Source organism: Corapipo altera, unplaced genomic scaffold (genome assembly GCF_003945725.1).
Source record: "Corapipo altera isolate COAL_440 unplaced genomic scaffold, ASM394572v1 301, whole genome shotgun sequence".
Taxonomy (NCBI): domain Eukaryota; kingdom Metazoa; phylum Chordata; class Aves; order Passeriformes; family Pipridae; genus Corapipo; species Corapipo altera.
The window spans coordinates 3,834,532-3,856,710 of NW_020884926.1; the positions used below are offsets into that span (position 1 = coordinate 3,834,532).

At 46.8% G+C, this 22,179-nt stretch overlaps 1 protein-coding gene across 7 annotated transcripts in view; it reads right to left on the bottom strand.

The window, feature by feature from the left end:
- The window catches only part of CASZ1 (castor zinc finger 1), a 278,435-nt gene that overhangs the window by 196,688 nt on the left and 59,568 nt on the right, over window positions 1-22,179 (bottom strand). The window contains exon 1 of one of the 7 annotated variants that reach the window (XM_027658152.1): window positions 86-238. The exons of the other annotated variants lie outside the window; for them this stretch is intronic. The gene's annotated coding sequence lies outside the window, so the exon portion shown is untranslated. Of the gene's footprint in view, window positions 1-85; window positions 239-22,179 lie in introns of those variants that run through there. 7 annotated transcript variants of the gene reach the window in all.

Here is a 22,179-nt window from a genome sequence, read left to right on the forward strand (position 1 = left end):
GGGCAGCGCCGCCCGCCCGCGCAGCGCCCCGGCCCCGGGGCTGCCGGCGGCGGGGCCGGGGCCGGGCGGGAGCGGACGGGCTTACCTGCACTTGGGGCTGCTTTGGGTGACTTTCCAAGTCAAGGGAAATGTGTGTGTGTTTGGGATGGAGGCAGCAGCGCGCATGCGCCATCAAACTTGCCCTGATCCCGGATTTTTCCTCCTCGCGCTCCCCTTTGCTTTGATTATTGAATTTTCCTATTTCTAACAGGAGGGCGGGCGCCGCGCAAAACCCGGCCTGGAGCCCGCGGGGCGCCTGCCCCGGCCCGCCCGGGGAGGGGAAGGGGGGAGCGGCGGGAGGGAGCGGGCACGGAGCGGACTCGGTCTCCAGGCGGGCAGGGCAGGCAGGCAAGGCAGGAGCGCCTGCAAAACCCGGACCGGATCGCCCTCCCCTGGCAAGGGAAAAGGCGACAAAGTGTTCCCATTTCCCAGCCCGCGCGGGCAGCTGCCCCGTCCCCTACCCTGTCCATGCACCAGCGGTTCCTCTCTCCCATCTCTCCTCCTTCCCAGAGGGGCACTGGAAGTTTTGTAAAATTTTCTATTTTGCAGCCTGGTGACCCCTGTTCACCTTAGTTCCCTGAGACTGAACTCCATGGAGATGATCAATAACTGGGCTGTGAGTATTGCTTTATTCTCCAGCTGGTTTTCCTGGGCGTGATGTTCAGTTTCTATTTTACAAAAACTTCTAAACTTCGATACTTTTCTTTTGCTTGTGTTCTTAGTCTGGATTTCACCTAAGTTTAGAACCAAACACTGTCTCGTTGCACCTACAGCTGTACTATTTCTCAGTTTAGGGGTGCTGGCTTTGCTGGCAGTTACGCACAGGACTAACTTTTGCGGGTCTGGATCCTAGAGAAAACACCAAGGAACAGACGTGCAAGCCAAGGGCAGCCTTGTGGACTGGGCTGGGTTTGGGGGCTGTCTCTGCAGGATGAGAGCCAAGAGTTCCCCTACATTTGCATGCACCTGAATTTCCAACATGCAGGCATCACATTTCTGTGTTAAGAAACTACTTTCTTCAGCTCTCCCTTTTCTTTCTCAGCTCTGCCTTTCACCTCACTGAGACAGCGAGTGTACATTACACTGATGTGCACATTTTGTGGTGGTGATGGCACAGAACCATCCACAGAGACCCTTCCCTTCCTCCCTTATGCCCTCTAGGGCTCCCCAGCACCATTCCCTCTGGGGTTTGGAGGTGCTGCCCATGCACTGAGTCTGAGGGGCGGATCTGCCTCCACGGCAAGGCTTGCAGGATTTGGGCCCTCGGCCCAAGCTGTGCAGACCTGTAAACCCTTGGATCACTTTTCTCACTGGGAGCTCTGCGTCAGCACACCCACACAGAACCCCTTGCAGGAGCGTCTCGCTCTTCCCGTGTGCTTCCCTGTCCGTGTCTGTCTCCACCTGTTGCCTCTTGTCCGATGCTCACACCGGCAGCTCTTTGGGGCAGAAACCACGGTTTTGCTCTGGATTTGTCAGTGCCTTGCACAATGTGGCCCTGCTCCATAATCACAGCTCCCGTGTGCTATTGCCACACACATAAATAATAACAATAATTAATAATAATAGGCTAATTCCTCTGATTTCGATGTGACGACTCATGTGAAGTAAAAGTGACTCACGTACGTGTTTGTGGGACCTCTGCCAGCTCTTGGGCTTTTATGGTGAGTCTCCCAATATTTGGTGCTCTCCTTTGATCCCCAGCTCCTGGAATGACACGTTTCTAGCACTTGTGTTTACACAAGGAAGCTTGGATATGTGGCCTAGTGCTCCCCAAAGCCTCAGAAGCCAGAGGACAAACAAGAAACTTCCAAATAAATGGATTTTTAATGACTTTTGAGAAAATCCTGTGATTTGGCAGCTCGGGGAGAGGCGGAGTCTGACTCATGAATTTTGAGCAGACAAGTTTAGCAATGTGCATCAGTTGAGTTAAATATTTAGGTCCCTGTAAAGACTAGACTTTTGCTAACCAGGCTGAATTTACAGTGGAGAGATATATTTCTGTAGAAATACTCAGTGTTTAAAGTGCCCCTGTCTTTGCAGAATCTAGGGTTTTGTGTATTTGCATATTGTTTGGGATTTGTCACTCTGTAGTTATTTATTTTTACCTGCTCACAGTAAGAAAGCAGGAAAATGGGGATGAAAATGGCATAATTAAACTAAATAGGACTGTGTGAGACTGTTATAATAATTGTGGCAAGTATTTATAAATTGCTGAAAATAAAAACACCAAACTTATGGAACTTGTTTGCTGGAGAGACACTGCCAGGTTAAAAACCAGGTGTTTCTGAAAGTAAATGTCTCAACTTCTGGTACAAAAGCATAAAAGAGCAGGTCCCAAGCTATGAATTCTTGCTTATGAGGCATCCCTGAAGAATGAAGGGCTGGGAGAATAGGGCCCTTTAATTAAACCTGCATCGTTACTTTTAATTGCATTTACTTATTATTTTCTCTTGTTCACTTTTTTGCATTTCTCTCATCTGGGGTGTTGAATACAGACTGAATGGCCTTCCTTCTGTTTGGAAGTTGGCTAATTTTGGAGTGCTGAGGAGCTGTCCTAGTTAGGAGGAGAACTTGGAGACAGCCAAGTGTTTTTGGGGTGGCCCTGTTTACCCCCAAAGATCTCTCCTGCCTGTGCTCCCTTGCACGCTGCAGGAGGGTCAGACACCCTACAAGCTGTGCCTCTGACAGCTCCAAGTCTCCTTCCAAACACAACCTCACCCCAAGCCCATTCAGCCCATCTGATGTTCACCACACGAGCTCCAGTAAAGGCTCCTCAGCCAGATAGATCAGGAGGTAATGACACCTTACACAGCCCGTTCGAGATAGAAAGAAAATAATTTAGCAAATTGCAAATGATGCATACTTAACTATTTATGCAGCATCTTCCTGTCATCAACCCAAAGCAATTTTACTTCCGTGTTGAGCAGTGGATGAAAATGTTCTATAGATTTAACCATTGCGGGAGTTCCTTTTAAGTGGTGCAGTAATCTCTCTCCAGCTAATTTAGTGTTGTAATAAGGCACCACCCTCACAAGTCCTTTGTGTTCTTGTGTCAATACTGCCCCCAAACCAAAAGTGCTGGCATCTGCATCTGTCAGAAGAGTGGGTCTGAAGCACGAAAAGACTAAGAAAGAAGCAATATGGCCATCGGCGGAGCAGCCTCAAGAGCCTTTTACCAATTCTGGAAATACTCGATTTCGTTCAGAATTCCACTAAAACACAATTTGCTTTCCCAACAAATCCATGCTATGGTTTAACAGCACTGGAAAATTCAACAACAAACCTTGAACAGAAGCTGAGTGAGAGGTACCTGGGGAGCCAGGATGTTTCAGTACACATTCAGTTTTCTTGCCAGTGAGGATTCCTTGCCCACTGCTCAGGATTCAACTTGAACCAGATCATCTCTTTCATTGGGACTCAAGACCCCTAACCAAAGACCTCTAAGGAAAATGCCTCTCAGTTTGGCTTTTTGCTCTTTCAAGTATTCAACACGACAGTGGGAAAAAACCAAAAGGAACCTTGGACATCACTATCATCCCCTTCCCTCTTATGGCTTTCTTTGCCTGCGTTTACTAAATCCATGAGTTTACATTTACTAAACCTGTGACACGGTCATGGTTCCCATCTTTGCTATTTCCTGCTTGCCTGAACATTGAACAAACAGTTCAGTTGCACAAGACCATTGGCAGCTCAGATTCCACGTGCTCCTCCATCTCCAAACAGGTTTGATGTATTCCCAGCCTTTCTTTAGCTGCCATAGCATGTAGTGATGCCATTAGTCGCTGCCCTTGGGGAGAGGACACCCTGCTCACTGCAAGCTTAGTGCCCATAAGACATTGCTTGTATTGAGCTACATATTTCAAATAAATTTCCATGGACTGAAATTGTAGGACACCTTTCATGCTATTTATCATTTGGCAATTAGCAATAATAGCATCCAAACTCATTATTAGGTCGTCCTCTGTGCCTGCTGTCCACAACTCTTGGTTAAACCCAGAAATTTCTCTCTGAAACCCAACTTGGTGAAAGGTTCCCCCTTTTGCTCAGGGTCCTCATTTGCACCCTGGGATGGGGTGAGTGCAGCTGTGTGGACAAGCTGCAGTTACCTCTTGGGTGCAAGGACACCCCAGTATCTGTCACGTTCCCTGCCACGCTGCTGGGCAGCAGTGAGGTATGAGCACGAGGAGGTTGTACAAGCCATACAGAACAGAAGTGAACAGAATATTTAGACTGATGACAGGACAGCTGCTGGTAAAAGGCTGTGTCTTTCCTGCAGGCTGGAGGTTAATGTACTTTATTCCCACCCAGCACATACCCCAGAACACTCCATCTGGCTACGCTGTGCAAGTGCAGTCCGAGAAAACTTTACATCCTCTTAAAAAATTACTCACAGAAGAAAAATGGTGCTAAAACAACACGAGAAGGGCCTGGATTAAAATGCCAAAAGCAGAGAAATACATGCTGAGGGCTCTAACTCTGTCCTCAGCTCACCCTGCTTTTAGTAGAGCGGGAGAAGAAGGGCTGCAGAGGTGGTTCCTGTGGCTCTGAGCACAGGGGCAATAATCAGGCCCAGATGTCTCGTTCCCGATGCCCAGCGCAGGGGACGTGGTTTCCATAGGCCCACATGTCACACTAACTCCTCAGAGAGGCAAATCATCTCTGGTACGTGAGGAGCAGGCTGAGGTCTGGGCTGACCACTCTACCAGACTGGACAGGAACAGTCCCCTACTCCATGTGGGGACCATCCAACAGCCATCAGGCGTCAGGGGGGACATTTTCCAATCCCAGCACAGACCAAGGTGCTGTCCAGGACCTCTCATCCTGCTTCACAACTCCCTGGAAGAATGAAGAAACCACTCAGACATGCACTAGAAAAATCCCGTGGATTTACTTAGTTTCGTAATGGAAAATTAAAAGTAATTGCAGAGGAGGAGGAGGAGGCATTTTTTCAGTTGCAAGTGCAATATTATCCGCTTTCGTTTTTTGTCACTGGAGTGGCACAAGCAATCAGGGAATATCATGTGGTCATTGTTTGTCAAGTGGCATTTTCTCACAGGCAACTATTTCTTTGCATGTGCCCAGTTCAGGAGAAGGAATTGGTTGGATCCCCATCGTCCCCTGCCCCAAATCCTCCACGCAGAGGTGGCATTGCCTCACACTGACAGCAGTGGGGCAAGACTTATTTATGTTGAAGAGGATCAGGCCCCGCGTTTTGAAACTTCGACCTTTTGTTTAGAAATATATATAATTAATATCAGTATGCAAGTGTATAATAGAAATATTGAAACTGTATGAAGCAAACTAAAGGCCTACAGACTGATACTGACTTTTGGCTGGTATAAGTGAGTCTGTGCAACAATTTACTCAGCTCAGAATCTGTTCTTATCTGTTTTATTTGCCTTAAATCTATATAAAGGTTCAAGCAAAAGACTTAGCAAGAAACATCTCTCCTTCAACCCCAAAATTTGTCCCACTCTGTCCCAAAATTTCCCAGTGACTTCACTATTCTGTGTCTTTGGGTAATATCCACTGCTTTAGGGCTTAATCCTAAGGGAGGTTACTAAAGGTAATAAATAAATACAGAAGAAAATAATAATAAATAAGTAACACCAATAATAAAACTGGAATTCAAGTGTGAAGTTGTATGTTTGTAATAGCCTGCCTGTGTTAGAAAATAATCAACTAAATAGCAATAAATAATAAAAATTTATATTAACAATTCATTTGTGCTGATACAGACCTTCAAGTTAGAGTTCATTATATTAATTTACTAATTAATTAAGCACTACATCACCTGGCACCTACATAGATTTTATTACACTTTAGAGATGGAAAACTTAAGAGTCTTGCCTAGGGACACAGTGAATCAGTGGCAGAGCCGGACACAGAACTGGAATATCCTCCACAGCTCTAAGTCTGTTTACAGCATAAAGCTGCCCTGATTTTCTGACTAATTTAGTTCAACAGATGCAATTCTCAGTGTGGAGACTCCAATTTGGGTGCAAGAGGGAGTTATTTTGTTTGAGCTTAAATCAGTTCTTAATTATATCAAGCTAGTTATATAAAGGCAGTTTTAAAAATATCCTTGCAGGCATCTACATTTCGGGCCATTGACTTAAAAACACACCTTTAGTTTAAATGCTGCAATTTTCCTGATAGGTCCCAAGTCCCAGCAGTTCTTCAGGTCCCTCCCAGTCCACATTTCCCCAGCAAACCTCACCTGCACAACTGAGATGTGCAATCTTGAGTGTCTCCAGCTAAACGGCGCAAATATTGTGAGTGCCCTGAATTTGGCTAAAGACAGAGTTACTGCAATTTAGTTTGGCCTTTTAATAAATGGTTTTGACTTCTTTTAAGTCAGGCTTTGCAACCAAGTCTCAACTGCTTGAGGAGCTGGGTTAACTCCACACTGATGACCCTTCCACACTCCCTCTCCCAGGTGTCACGGGACGCTTCCATCTGGGCTCTGTGGACTTTCTGAAATGGAACCCCTTCCATTTGGTCACCCTGTCCTGGGAAAGAGGAGGTGACTTCATTGTGTCTGCCTTGCCCAGTGCTGTCTCCCTTTCCCATCAGCGTGTGCCAGCCTGGTGGGATGGCACGGGGGCTTCCCAGCCCGGCCAAGGGAGATGGAGGCAAACCAAGGGCTGCGTGAGGAATGCAGGAGAACTACACGGGATAATGGGAAACATTATTTATGGCCTGAATGCAGAAAACCTCCCCTTCCTCCCCCCTCGCCGACAGACAAACCCATGTCCAGTAATGACAAAGTCATTACCTTTTTATTATTTTTCAATAGGGTTCAGATGTAGCGTGTCTGTTCCTTACAGCCTGTCCTGATGGCTCCGGGCTCCCGTCTCGCTGGGAACACTCAGCTAAACGCGCCGAGTGGGTGTGGAGTCACCAGCCCTGCTTTAGAAAATTTGGGCCTTACCCTCCCAGCAGCCTGTTATCTCACTTATTAAGGGAGAATTATAATGTTTCCCTTCCTCCCAAGAGGCATTTGGGACTACAATAAAGGCCTTGTGAGAACTGCTGCAAGATCAAAGCAGGGATCCCATTGGAGAAGTTCAGCATAGTGCTGTTCCTGATAAGACATGGTTTTTGGGGATCTTAATAGAAACTATGGGCTTTTCAATATTTTTTTTTTCCTAGCATGAATGCTATCCTTGAAAAAAAATAATTTTTTCATGTGGAAATCCTAAAATAACGTGATCCTCTGATACTGCAAAGGTTGAAATTCTTTTGGATTTGGTGACTTTTCAAGCTTTCCACCCCAGTGTCCTGTGTCCCATGAGAAGCCTCTGTTCTGACATGCTTTTGCTCACTGATTATTTCACCACTGATCATTCTCTGAAAGGCTTCTTCCTCCTTCACCTGCTGCCCCTCTGTAACTCCAATCCTCCTTTTTCCCTGCATTTAATGTCCTATCCATGCTTTGTCTTTGTCTTTGTCTCCTGCTTTGTAAATGTCCTTCCCCCACTTTGTATCTCCAACAAGACCCCTGTGTGCAGGTCTGATAACCCACGTAGCACCCATGTCTCTGGGATTTATTTTGAGATCTGCTGCTTGTTTATTTATTTCCCTTTTAGCACACCCAGCGAGGCCTGTGTGGCAGGAGATGTGAAGGGAGGTGATTATGGGAGACTATTTCCCCTCGCCGCTCATTCATGACAAACAAAGAGCAATGATTGATGATTAAAAATGCATTCTCTGGGCTTGTTTTCTTTTGTTTTACCATTATGGAGATATTATAAATACTGAATACTAATCAATCCAGACCTGGCGGGACCTCACAGACCTTCTGCAATCCCAGGGCTTTGCTCTTCCTTACAACCTCTGCAGCTTTCTCTTCCCTCCTTTGTTCCTAAATGAAACACCTCCGTCCCAACCAGAAAGGATTAGGACAACTTTGGGTGAATTCACAATGTCTTTTTGGGCTGGCTGGGCTCTTGCCTCTGCCTGAAGGGACAGTCTCTGTGTTCAGGCACCCTGGCATTCCCCTGCCCTTTTTTTGCCCTGCAGTGAGGTGAAAACAGAAATTTAATTCCTCAGATCAAAGGAAAATTTCTCTTATTTAGGAAGCCCGGAGTGCCACGAATTTGCTTGCAAAGTGGATATGTGGTGGGGAGGAGAAGAGATCTGGAAGTCCCCTGTAAAACACTCTCGTTATCGGGAGCAGTAAGGCTGGATTGCTCCCTGGGCATTTCTGTGTAAAAGCCAGAGTGCCACATCTGATTCCGCAACATTACACAATGTCCAGATAAACAGCAAACTCGGTGGCTTGCATTCTTTTATCTTTATTCAGTCAAATTAACTGCTTTCTCTTTTCTCTTCCCGCACCCCCGCCCTCGCCTCGTTCTCCCTCACTCGTGTAAAACACAGACACGTCGCACTGGCCACCGCAAACAAATCGATCCAAATCACCCATCCCAGCTGAATGAGAAGATTCCTCTTCACTTTGGCCTAAAATTACTACTTTTCTCTAATCAGCTCTTTCCTGTGAGATTTTTCCAGTGTTCTGCTCCCTGCTGAAGTCAACATTAAATCTCCCACACAGCAAAGCTCTGCCTGACTCCAGTGTGAGCACAGTTAGGCTGAGGCTCAGCTTTTGCTGAAGTCCCCCTGGGGAGCAGACTGAGGTCCCTCTTCTGCTCCTGACTGCACGTGGAGGCACTGACAGGGACCCCAGGGTGCCATCAGAGTGTAACGGCAGCACGAGGGGTTGCCTGTGTAGCTCAGATTAAGGGAAATAAGCTACACACATTTTTCTTAATATGCTTAGAACCAGCCCAGGAATAGCTGAGCTCAGCTGGAACGTATCAGGAAGGAGAAGGAAGAGAATATGAGCTGGGCTAGCAAGAAATTTTAGTCTGAACCATATGGCAAGAAACTGCAGTATGTTCTTATCTTGAAGCCCGAGGATTTATTTTATGCACATAATTCCCTGATCATCTTGATGTAGCATCTCTTAGGAGGATGGTGTTACACTATCTAACCACCACTACTGGAAGTTGACAATCTCTCTATCATCTTAACTTTCTTAAATAATTTTAAATATATATCTGTGTTTATGAAATATCAAGGGCCTGATCCCATTGAAGTCTGGGGAAGGACTCTAATCAGTTTGAGTAGGCATTTGGATCAAGCCCATAGACGCTCACTACCCTTCTCTTTAAATATTGTATCTCTGCATCACATCTTTGCATGCTCCTCTTCCCTAGCACGCACAGGATCTTCTTCTCCCTTTGAAATCTGTGATTTTTTTCCTATGAGAACAGCATTTCTCTGTAATCTGTGTTAAAAAATGGAAGCCACTGCTCCCAAGTAACAAGAGAGCCTAAAATTGTGATTTTTTAGTCAGCTGTATCCCTCTGTGTCACCAAATTTGCCTCTTCCCCCCCCGTTCCCAGAGCAGTGTGAAACCAACTCCTAGTGAAAGGGGCTTTGCAGCAGTGATGATAAGTAATGTGCTTCAGACTTTTGAGTTTAGCTTGATCAGTTGGAACGTAATTACCACCAGTTCACCAACAAATTCTGTTTGTAGACTTGTTCCACCAGAGCCAGCAGGCAGATTGATCCAAGCCACTCTTTGGTGAGCCTCTGCAACGCAGCGGTATCTTTCCACGGTAGGGTGTTCAAAGGAAATATTGTTATTGCCATATTTTCAAACATATACACTTTCACCCAAAGATCCTAAACTCTCCTGGCAGTTTGTTTCAACGATACCACTTAGCATAAGCTTGGCAGAGACAGAGGTGCGTGTGGATGCATGTCTGTATGTATATGTATGCACATGTCCTACACCCACCCACACCAGTTACTAATCCATTGGCTGATGTATTTATGGCTACTTTGCTTACAAACCACTGCCCTCTGTGGAGCTCACAGACGCCTCCTGCAACCACTTGCTTGCCTCAACAGCAAAACCTGCACTTCAGAAAGAGGAAGACTCTCTAACCTGGCTGAGGACAGTGCCCTTCATGCACACATGAAGTCCAGACCAGACCTGCCTCTTGGCAGCATCACCTTCAGGGTGTGCTTTCCTTGCTGCCTGGTTCATGCACCCCCCAGCCCATTTCTCTGCAGTCACAGTGACCCCCAGAGGCCCAAGGGACAGGAGGACCCCCCTCTCTCTGATGGCCACTCTTGTCACTCTCCTTCAGAAGTTTTTCCTCATATTCCTAACTGTCATGCAAAACAGACCACATTTGGGATTATGTAGCCTGGCAAAGCCAAAACACATCAGTCTGAAGCTGGATTAGAGAATGAGTCTGGAATGTTCTCTCTAGAAACAGGAATCTAGAACCTAAAAGTGAAGATGTGGAAAATACTGCCAAGGCCCACCTGGATTCATTTGCTCAAACCAGGACAGAGGCTGGGGCAACTCCTCAGTCCATGATATGAAGGAGGTCAGAGAGAGAATCACTCTGGTCCTGGGAATATATGACTCGGATTACAAAGTATGACGCCACTGAGCAGGACAATGCTGCTCAGAGACACCCAAGCTGCTGCTGAATAAGTGCAGCAAGCAGTGGAAAATTATCCCAGCCAGATCACTGCACTAATAGAGCCACACACTTTGATATCAAGCGAGCTCAGGTGTCTCTAAAAGGCCCTGCACCGTGTACGTGTGTACTAAACACTGCAACTGGTGCTTGGCTGTTCTGTCACTCTGTAGCTCAGCATCCTCCTCTGTAAAATGGGGGAAAAGATCACTACCACATTCAGAAGGAGCTATGAGACTTATTTGATGTTTTTTAAGAGCCCTGAAACCTCAGAGAAGGGCAATTTATTGTTCTTATTTTCCTGTGATCACACTATTCCCACTGGGATTGTTTATTTCTCAGCTCTGGGTTTCAATTTATTTATTTCTCATTGTGTTCTGGGTTTCCACACAGAGCAATTTCCACTAGCAAAGACTGAAGGGACCATTTTCCCTTTCTGGCTTCAACTTAACAAACGTACAGGCTGATAAATCCTCTTGTGAAAATCCTACAGGGTGAAGCAGGCTACAGATCAAAGGGAAGGAACATTTGTCCTCTAGTATGATACCAATACCAGCAGAGCCTCCTCACCTTCAGAAAATGATCCTTCGTAAAAGCTCGTGTCCCACCCTCCCACTCTCAGCTCCCAGACCCAGACTTCTGACTTTGCCACACATTTCTGCCACCCAGATCTGAGAGTGGAATCTGGCTCTGTTGGCATTAAAAATTCGACTTCCTTGTGAAAGACACCTCTGACAGCAGCAGGAAACAAGGAAGCAGAGAGAACAGCACGGGGTCCCAGGCTCACTGGTACTGGGAGCTACAGGTCCTTTGTGGGCTCGGGGAGAAAACCCACCCAGCTCTATGTAAGCAGTCCTAGCTCCACCTGGGAATGCTGTGGAGAGAGAGCCAGCTCAGTGCACTCCCAGGGTGCTCAGATGTGGGCAGTCTGCCCTTGTCTCTGCTTTGGTCAGGTTCCAGGGAGCTCTCCTTCCTGCTCCAACAGCACAAACATGCTGTACCTGAGACACCTATGGAAATACAAAGGTCACTGCACCGCTGTGTGTGAGTGTTTGCAGAGCTTGTTCCAAGCAGCAGAGACGCTCAGCACACCCCAGGACCTGCTTCCCTATGATCTCCATGCGCTGCACTCAGTCCTGGGAGAAGGTGAAAGCAGAGTCCCAGGTAAGCCCAGCTCAGTCTTGCTCCTTCCATGTGCTGGATCTGCCACTATAATCACCTCAAGAACGGTCTCAGGCCCAGTCCCAAAGTCCTTGCTCCAATTCAGGTATCAGGGAAGGTGTTCAAGTTGAATTTGTACAAAACTTGACTGAAGGAACCAGGCAATAGCCCTTGGATGTGAAAAGACTGGGCCATTTATACAGCCAAAGTCAGCAGGGTATTTAAAGTGGGAAGTGTCTGACATCTTTATATGTCACTTGATTCTCATGCACATGGCAGCACAGACCAGAGGTTGAGCACTTGCTCAACCAGAAGTACTGGAAAGGTCCCAAGTGGTATCAAAGAGTTTTGAGTAACTGTTGAACCATCTGCTTTCGGGGGCGTATTTCACATTCCTGAGATCTGGATCATGATTCACAAACCCACTTAATCCCTCCAGTGGATTCAGGGGAAAACTAAGAGTTTTGGTTCTATTCAAACCAAACCTCTCCTCTGTTATTAAACTGTTCCTCTCTGGGACCGTTATGAAGTAATTTGAGTGTCCCCAACTGGCTCATGTACTTGAAAAAGTAAATATTCTAGTTATGTCCTGAAAATGTGTAGAATAAGTATGGAGATTGCCAGTACACTAAAGGTATGTACAGATTATCTCAAGTGGCTGGATTATTACAGTTCATTGTTCCTCTCTCCCCAGCTGAGATGCAGGACCTGACCATACTCTTGAGCAGATGAAATGGTAAAATATATTTCTTTGAACCAACCTAAGTACCAAGATGGTTCAACCAGGCAAATTTCACTCTGGAACCGCACCGATAATTACTGTAGCAACTTTACTGGTTACCTATTAAGCTGAGGTTTGGCTTGAATCATACCCTAATACCAATAAATTTGGTTTGGTGCAATTGGAGACACTGCCTTTCCATGGACTGAAATAGTTTATCTGTTTCAATGTTTATAATGATAAACCAGGTTATATAATGGTACAGATCAAACTGTGCCCAGCGGACTTGCACCGGTTTTAAAAATCCTGACTTTAGTTGAAGAGCTCTAAATGTTAAAACTCAGTCTCCCTAAAACTTAAAGCATGCTTAGTCAATGAATGTGCAAACCAGAGCAAACTGGGGTAACTTCCTGAAGGTGACAGGAAATCTAATGCAAACTTTGCCTCTTGTTATTAAAATTAAACTCTGTGATAATCAGCGCTCAGGGCAAACGTCTCAAAACTGGCTCTGTAATTTCAGGGGCTCAGTTTGGGAACAACGGTCAGAAATCCCTGTTCCCACTTTTATAAAAACACCCCCTGTGAATGCAGCTAAAATAGAGCAAACAATTCAGCTGAAAAATTAAAAGGAAAACTCTGGAAAGCTTAGGTGAGACGCAGCTGCTAATCAGTCCAGAAGGGTGGGGAAGATAATTTATTGCAATAAAGTGGACTTATGTTCCTTTACTTGTGAATGTTATCATCTTTGATAAGCCATATGCATGCATATTTTATGTTTCCATGTTAAAAAGCAAAGTACAATCTTACAATAAAAAAAAGCCCAGTAAGTGCAAGGCCAGGTTGCCCACGGAGGCAGGTGCGTGCCTTGATGAAACGCTCCTTCCTCCTGCCCAAAGAGCTGCCTTTATAGCCTGGTCACGAGCTGCAGTTACTGTAAACATGGCCTTCTAAAGTCACCAAAAAAGTTCAGCACCCCTTGCAGGAAGGATCAGTTTACACCATCTAATTTTTCTGTCTGACTAAGACATTAAGTCAGATATCGTTTCCTGCTCACAGACCGTTTATCCATCCAACCAAGCTTTCTCCCTGTCCTCTCTGGGATTACTTCTTGAATCTTTCCGTCCCCTTTCTGTCCCCCATGTTTCCAGTGTGCTCACTATTTTTCCCACAAGCCATTTCCCCTGAGCTTTTTTCAATATCAAGCTGAACACCTTGGTGGGTATCTCCAATTCCCTCTGGCCCAAACCCTGAGAGACTCCTTCAGTTTATATTCCAGAAAATTCCTGTCATAGCCACCGGGCACACTGATCTTCCAGCACACCTCAGGACCTGACCAGGAGAAAAATCTCAGTTATCCCAGACTCCAGAGATGGGGATGAGCCCTCTGTCCATGGGTGATGACACAGAGTCTCCACCACAGCACGAGGAGTGGGAGTGCTCTGCCGTGGGCACGAGTTGTCCATCCCTGGGCAAAGCACTAAATCCTGTTCCCTGCCACACTCCTGTGTTCACCCAGCACTGAGCAGCTGCTGGGCACAGGATGCCAAAACACTCAGGATGAAGGGAAGGCAAGGGAAAGGGGGATAGTTTTGAAAGAGCAATGGTTGCCTCTATGGTGAGAGAACAGTACCAAGTGCCTGCAGTGCTGTACCAGTGTGCTGGGAAGCCTCCTGGGAATCGGGCTCCTTGCACCTCTCTGGGAAGTGGAGAGAACTCTGTGTGTGCTGCCCACACATCCACACTGCCCACAGAGGGCAACAGCGCCCAAAATATTTGAAGATGGGCAAAATTTAATCAACCCCAGCCCCTAACAAGGGGTGGCTCTGATCCAGACACCTGTCCACTCCCCAAGTCTGAATTCAGCTTGTTCTCAATGGGCCAGCTTGGGGAGGCTTTCTCCAGGAAATCCACCCCTGATTTCAGCTGGATTTTACACCCTCCGTGGCCCAGACCTGCACAGCTTGCAGTGGTCTGTGGTGGGTGTCTGCTTCTCTCTCAGTGTGTCACAGGGCTTGAAGGAGAGGGTGTCCTATTAGCTCGTATGCTGTGAGTTTGCAGCCCCTTGGATGATCCTGGCTGGAATTTCACTAGTCCCAGTAAAGCTCCCTGCAGACAGAAAGGGGAAATAACTCTGTGCTCTGCTCCCCTCCTGCACCCAAACATGGTATCTGCGTCCAGGGAACAATGACTTAAAAAGGACTTCAAAAACAGGCATTATTTGTCATCTGGAAGAGCTATAAAAAGAAACACTTCTCAAGTAGTGAGTGTGAATACCATTACTTTACAGATTCAAGGGAAAAAAAGCAGATAACCTTGGGGAGACCCGACCTTCAAACAGGTTCAAATAACTTTACCATGCTTTCCCTTCCTCTCTCCCACACAAGCACAAAATTACATACGTGCACATGTTCCCACACGTATACACTCCCACATAAACACGAGTTTGTAGACATGCACATGTCCTCTCTCTCACACACACGCACACAAAACCTCTGCTACATGTTCTCATGCACAGGCACTCGCCCCCATTCACGTTTCCACACGTTTTTCTCCACTTGCAGTGGCACTCTCATGTGTGCACACACACGAAGCATAAAATGCTAATGCAGTACAATAACTGCAGGAGGAAGATCAGACCTCTCAATGCTGTCTGTGTTGGGATTTATTTTGGAAAGGAATTCAAGTGTTGGTTTCATACCCACAGTGTTTGGATCATCAGAATATAATCATGTGAATTTACATAGTTAAAAATCAGACTACCTAAAAAATAAAAGCCCTGACTTTTGCAGTTTCCTGTCCCTTCAAATCCAGCTTTCTTGGCAGTCTGGATCAGCAGCAGATCCTAACAATGCTCCCAGAGCGAGGTGCACGCCTGTCTGAGGAGATTTGCTAACTGTGCACAGATTCCCACCCAGAGCAGGACTTTGCAGGGTGTTCCTGTTGCAATCAAGCCCCTGATGTGACACCAGGGCACATCCCGTGGTGTTCTCTCAGGTTCTCCTGATTTTGTGTCCTTAGCATGTGCTGGGGGCAGGATCCTCCATCAGCTACGCCACACATCCACCTTGTGACCATGCAAAGTTCAGAGCCAGGGAGGAGCCTCAGAATAACTCAGTTAAATTCTCTAAGCTGGGCTACCCACTGTGCCCTCTTTTGCCAGAACCAGCCAAGGCAAACATTCTTCTCTGCGACTTCCAGCATCAGCTGAACATTCTGCTCAGGTGGGACCTGCTTATGTCCCTGGCAATGCTGACAGTGGTGCTGCCCGCTCCTCTCCTTCCTTCTGTGCACGAGCTCAAAGTTCAGTGCACAAAATCAGTGCCCTTATTCCCTGGTGTATTTGGCCCCGTGACTGTGCAGTGATCTCAGCCTGGGGTAGGGGTGTTCAGCAGCTCAGACACCCAGATCCTCCCAGCTCACCTCACACACACACAGGCAGTGGGAAGGTTCCTATCCCGGCCTCTGATCTCACACAAAGTAACTGGACAGTGGCACGTGGACGTGGTTTATGTTTTGAAAAGAAAATCTCATATAAAGCACAGTATTATTTCATGAGTACATTAACTGAGAAAAAGAACGGGGAAAACGTTTTCCTTTGGATTGTGTAGTAAAGCAGTGGCACAGCAGGGTGAGGAACTCAGAAATCCTGTTTCCTAGATCCTGCTATAATCTTTAGATCATATACAGCGTCCTTCCTTTCTAGGGAAAACAGTGATTTCATCTTTTCCACAGAGGGTGAGTTTGGTGGAAGGCAGGGCTACAGCTGGCTTTGCATCTGCTTCTGCTGCAGAACCAGGTACACCACTGTGTATCTCATCTGGAACTTGCTCAGCTCAATATCAAAAGACTGGATAACACCCATGCTGAACTCTTCATTTCTGTGGTTTAACTCTGATTTGCATCATCCTCTGGGAAAATGCAATGAAATCAGTACAATTACTCTATATTTTACCCATTGCCACAAGGCCCAAAATTCAGTGTTTTGGTGCCATTTGGTACCAGCAAAAATAAGTCTCTTTTGGGCAAAAGAAATCTAGGAAAGAAATTTAGTGCATGGCCATAGTTCTCAAACTGCAGCAAGGAGGAGAAACTTTGGGTTGATGTCCAGCTGGGATCCTCTCTGAGGTGGGAGTGAGCCTGGGCAGTGAAGTGCTGGCCAACAGCAACTCACGTGTCTGTTCAAGGTTTGTGTGGAGACTGGCAAAAGTGAAAGGCACTTGTGAGTGTGAGAGCTACCTGCAGTCACCGATGTCTGGGAAAGACCATGCTTGAATTTGAAAGGTGTGAGGGGCTACTGTGGCCATGACAAAGCTGCTTTTTCACTGCACTTGCCACAGGGGACACACCAGCACCCATTGCATGCTCTGTAAGGGAAAGGTTGCAAGGCACAGAGATCAGGTGCTCAACAGCTTGTTTCTGTGTCTCCTGCAGGGAGAGAGGAAAGGCCTGTGCAGGCTCAGACAGCAACTGCAATGCTCAGGATGCAAACCCAGAGCCCGGTTCCAGCCACCTCCCTGCACACCCAGAGACCTCAGCAGCTGGGTCCCTGCAGCTGCTGCCGAGGAGTCACAGAGGAAAAATCCACTTCTGGAGCGCCCAGAGCTCAAGGAGTGTTTAGACAATGCTTTCAGGGACAGGAGGGGATTGTTGGGGTGTCTGTGCAGGGACAGGAGTTAGACTCAACCATCCTTCTGAGTTGCTTCCAACTCAGGATGTTCTGTGATTCACGGGCCGGCTCAGGGCTGGGGTGGCAGGCACTGCAGTGACAGCCACTGGAGTGGTCCTGCTCTGGCTCACAGGGCTCTCCAAAGCCCCAGGGGCTCTTAGGCCCAGAGTTTAACCTGTACTTGGTGTCCTGGAGAGCTGAGATGACAGCACCCAGCACCAGTGCTCTTTCTGGCAGTCACAGTGCAGCGTTTCCTCCAGGACACAACTGAAACCGGCCGAGCCATCCAAAACCTGGTACTGACTTCCTCACTCCTGCTTCCTGTGGCAACAGTACAGCTGTCCTTACAGAACAGACTGAGCTGCTCTCCAGTCATCATACTTTTGTATTTTTATTGCCCACTGTAAGGGAGGCATAAGGAAAATCAAGAGGTTGGAAGGGAAGAGAAGACAAACTTCCAGCCCAGTCTACTGGAACCAGAGTTTATACTCATGGTCTAAAAGATCTTATCTTACCATAAGCTTTGACCAGAGAAAAGTGAGGGGCTGTAAAAACGAGAGGCAATGTCAACTGTCACATGAAATGAGTCAATGAGAAGAGTTGCTTGGCCATTTCAGTCAAAAAACAGTGCCTGGCTACTGAAAATGTTCCTGCTGACCCAGACATCATTAGAAATGTCTTTACTGACTTTTAGAGAAAGCAAGAACACCCCATGGCCTGGATGACTGCTAGAAACACCTGTCTTGGTAAACTACTACAAAGGTTCTTTCAGCTTGTAAAACAATCATAGAATCATAGAATAATAGAATCATAGAATCAGCCAGGTTGGAAAAGACCTCTGAGATCATCAAGTCCAACCCTTGATCCACTACCTCCACCCTGGTTCCCAGACCATGGCACTGATGCCACACCCAGTCTCATGTTAAAAACCTCCAGAGACAGAGAATCCACCACTTCCCTGGGCAGCCCATTCCAATGCCTGACTACCCTCTCTGTAAAGAATTTCTTCCTAATATCCAACCCAAACCTCCCCTGGCAGAGCTTAAGACCGTGCCCTCTCATCTTACTGATAGTTGCCTCTCAGTAGGTCTGGCTGAGAGCCCTTTTTGGCTGGACAGTCAGGCCTGTGCCTTGCTCAGTCTCAGAGTATTTCCAGCCTTAGAACAGAAATCACGTTGAGACCTTCACAGTTTGCTCCAGAGGATGTGACAAAAGGTCTCCAGAAATCTTGTGAATGGCCAGTTGTGTCACTGAGCTCTGCCTGCCTCTGCTGGCATCACGGATGTGATAAAAATCTTGCAGAGGAATGGCAGTGAAGCAGAAATTAAAAAAAAAAAAAAAAAAACTTCTCTCTAGTGCCTGACATTCTTTTTAGGATGCCAATAAAAGATAATGTTACCTGTAAAATGTGCAAGCTGCTTCCAGCACTGCACCTCCCTCCTCTCCTACGCCCTTCTTCTGAATTTGTGCTGCCCCTGCAGTGGACTCGGGGAAAAAAGAGCACCAGGGCAAGAATGTCACAGACAGACCCTCACGACTAAACCAACAGTTAAACAGTCAGATAAGGGCTGAGAATCCAACAGCTTTGTCTGCTGCACCATTTACGGCCTTAGTGGTTCCTGGGAAGCTTTTACACCCTCTGATTGAGTTCAGGATCAAGCTTTGTCTCACTGGATTTTCGAATGTCCATGTCCAATATGGGATAGGTATGAGAAAGAGATGAGGGTGGGAGAAACAAAACACGGTCAGCACAGCAGAGCAGATCCAGTGTGTCAGACTCAGCTCTGAGAGTGCTCCAGTGGGTTGTGTGTGTCCCAGGGTGAGCTCTTTCAGCTGCCTCACACTTGCATAGTGAGAAGTTCAAGGACAAATGCTTTGATTTGGAAAAATGTTCCTGTTTTCCAGAGACACAAACTATTCAGCAAAGTGCTCAGAAAGTTTGGCTGCTCCTCTTTTTGGTTCCGTTTTCCCCTGCATTTGGGATGCTCCTGCTATTGGGATCTCAGTATGTAATACAGATTAAATATGACTTTGTGCTGATGCAGTGAATTTCATCAGAAGATCTCACAGCGTTTGCAAATTAATTAATTAAACTCTCATGGCACCCTACTGCTCATATCACCATCTTATTTAGATGGCAACGGAGGCACGGAGAAAGAGCTGCCTTATTCTGGACCACCCAGAATGTCTGCAGAAAAGCTGGAAAAAGAGCTCTGCAGGCCTGATGTTAAGTCCCTTCTTCAACTGACTCGGCCAATTCCCTCCCTGCCCCTTATCACACAGGCTGAGGGTCTGTGGTGCAGCCTCACACGACATGAAATGGTTCAGCAGAGGGGATTTTTGTGGGAGGATACAGAATTGCTTTGGGGAAGCAAAGTATGATAATTAGGAGGGGTCCAGTGGGGAAAAGCAGAGGTTTATTCCTTGGTCTGAATTGAATTGTACAGATAATGCCTACAAGACTTTTCTAACTCTGGCAGAGGACACCTTGGACTTGAGCTTTGCTGCTTTCATCTGCCTTGCAGCGCCTCCAGTGAACAGGATTTATCTGAATGAGGCATTTTCCCTATGGGAAGCTGCTGTGGTGCCTTTAAGATTTGGAGTGATGCCCTCTGAAAGGGGAGCAAGAATATTTCAGAGGGACTCTACCCTTCAGGAAAAAAGCCCAAACCATGTCTTTCCAAGATGGGGTCAACTCCTCAGCCCTTTATCTGGAAGCACTTACTCCACAATTAATGGAAGGAACTCTCATCAAATGAGGGACAAATCATAAAATTAGGGAGATGGAAATTAGGCATGGACAAATGATCCAGGTGCAGGGGAGATTTATGGGGGAGGTTGTATTATAGCTAATGATTTCTGCTAATGATCCTCCAAAGTATAAAGTGGCACAGAGCCCACTCTCAATGGGACGAGAGAAAATCCTGTGTGCAGATGAAGGGCATTCCTCTTGGGAGGGGAAGCTGGACCCACAGGATGACACAACATCAGACCACTCCCTCCATCTCCTCACCCAGACATGCTGGTTGTGGAACTTCCTGGCCAGAAGGCTGTGAGAACAGTGGGAACCCCTCTGCTGTGATGAAAGTCACCCAGAAAGCAGCACTTTTTCCTGTGCCTCTCCCTCAGCAGCTTCCAAGAACATCCTACCCCAACTCTTAACATGGCCTTCTTTCTCCTGAACGTAGCTCCTGACACAACACTCAACCAGGTGGAGATTTCCCTGCCAGCACCACCAAACTGAGCTGGAATCTCACTGCTAAAAACTTGGAGAGGGAACCTGGTCATTCCCAGCTCTCCTCTTCCCTGCAACCTCCCTATCCCAGTCACATAAATGATGGGAACAAAACAGGGTTGGTCAACTAAAGGTCTGGTGTTCACCAGAAAGGGTCTGCCTCAAGAAGATATTCCATTATCTCTGATTTTCTGTTTGGGAATCTCTCCTAAGGACACCTATTTTGCCTTCCCCCCTGTGGAGTGGCAGAGCTCCATCACAACTCTGAGAGCCACTGCCTTGGCTCCAGCAGAGAGGAGGTGAGCTGTGCTCTTCACCAAGACTCACAGCTGGCACAGAGCAGATCTTTGTTTCCTGGCATTACACCTCTCCTTACTGCATTTCCCATCTGGAAGAGGCTGAGCCTCAGCCTGCAGCAGCTCCAAGCTTTCCACACCACCAGAGCTCCTGGTGGCAACTGTACCAGGGTGGGCTTGCTTAAAGCAGCATTCCTCTCTTCCTTGTACCACTTGTATCACTGGTGCCCTCTGCCAGCTCTAAATCCTGGTAAAATCTGGCCCTAGAAGGGTTGGGAATACCCTTTGCCATCTTTGTGAGGAGGGTGGAGTCCCAAAAAATGAGACTAGAAACCCAGGCTCAATGCTTGACTCTACCCCTAGACACAACATCCCACCTCTTAGTGCCTCTGTGAAAATAATACCATTTTGAAATCAAAATAATGATCCTGACCTGCTTCACACAAAGGTTTGAGATCTAATCCAAGTGGAGAATGCTACTAATGATTTGTATCCATCAGACTCTCAGCGAGCAGTTCAAGACAGCAGTATTCCAAAACTTCAGAATGCTTTTCACAGGAAATAGAAATTACAGGATCTGAGTTGTTGGAAGAGAATATAGGATGGGAGAGTTGTAAGTTAGTTGGGGTTCCCTTCCTACTGTCAGGGAAACGGGGGGGAAGGACAATTACAGCTGTGCTGCCCAGTGCTCCCCTGGGAGCCCCATCCTGCCAGTGATTGGTAGCTCAGGCTGTTACTTCTCTGTTCTTGGAGTAATAAAAATTCCCAGTGAGTTTCATTTGGAGCTCTGGTCAGGAGTGGCACAGTGACTCACAGGAGAATGGCCAGGACTGGATGCCAAAGCAGTACCAAGTAAAATCTGCTGAGCTGGTGGTTCAGGCACTGTGGGTTGTGTTTGCCCCCTGTCCCCCGAAGGAATTGGATCTATCTGTGACAGGGAGGAGATGAAAGAAATGAGGGAATAGGGAGAAATTTGTGAGAGAGAAAAGTATTCAGGACTCTGAAAGACAGAGGATATGGAGGTAATGGGAGTAGAGCACTGAACACTGCAGGAGGAAATTACAGTGGCTTAAATCAGTAGGTCAGTAGATATCTGGGCCAGTGATGGATGTTAGCAACTGATATTGTGAAGTGATACATGTAGAAAAGACATAAAGGAGATATTCTGGGTTGTAAGGCACACAGCCTGTGCAATCCCCCAAAGAGCCCCTCCAACCTCAACCAACACAGGGCTTGTTTCTGTTTATATCCTGCTGGATGTATCCTAAACTTGGACCATATAACGAGAAGTATCTCCTTCTCTCAGCATTGTCATTAATTACAGCCAGGGTCCTACTCTAGTCTCTAATTTGGTACAAAGACTTGCTTCAAAAGCCCTTTTGTACCCACAGCCTTTGAAGGAACAGCATTTTTATAGAGACCAAAGAGAGCTTCAAGTTTTCCCCTCCTCCTGCTGGGCAGAGTTTCGATTAGCTGGAATGCAGTCAGGAGCCACACACCTCAGAGAAGTGACTCCAAGAAAGGAAAAGATTGCAGGATTAATGAACAAGGAG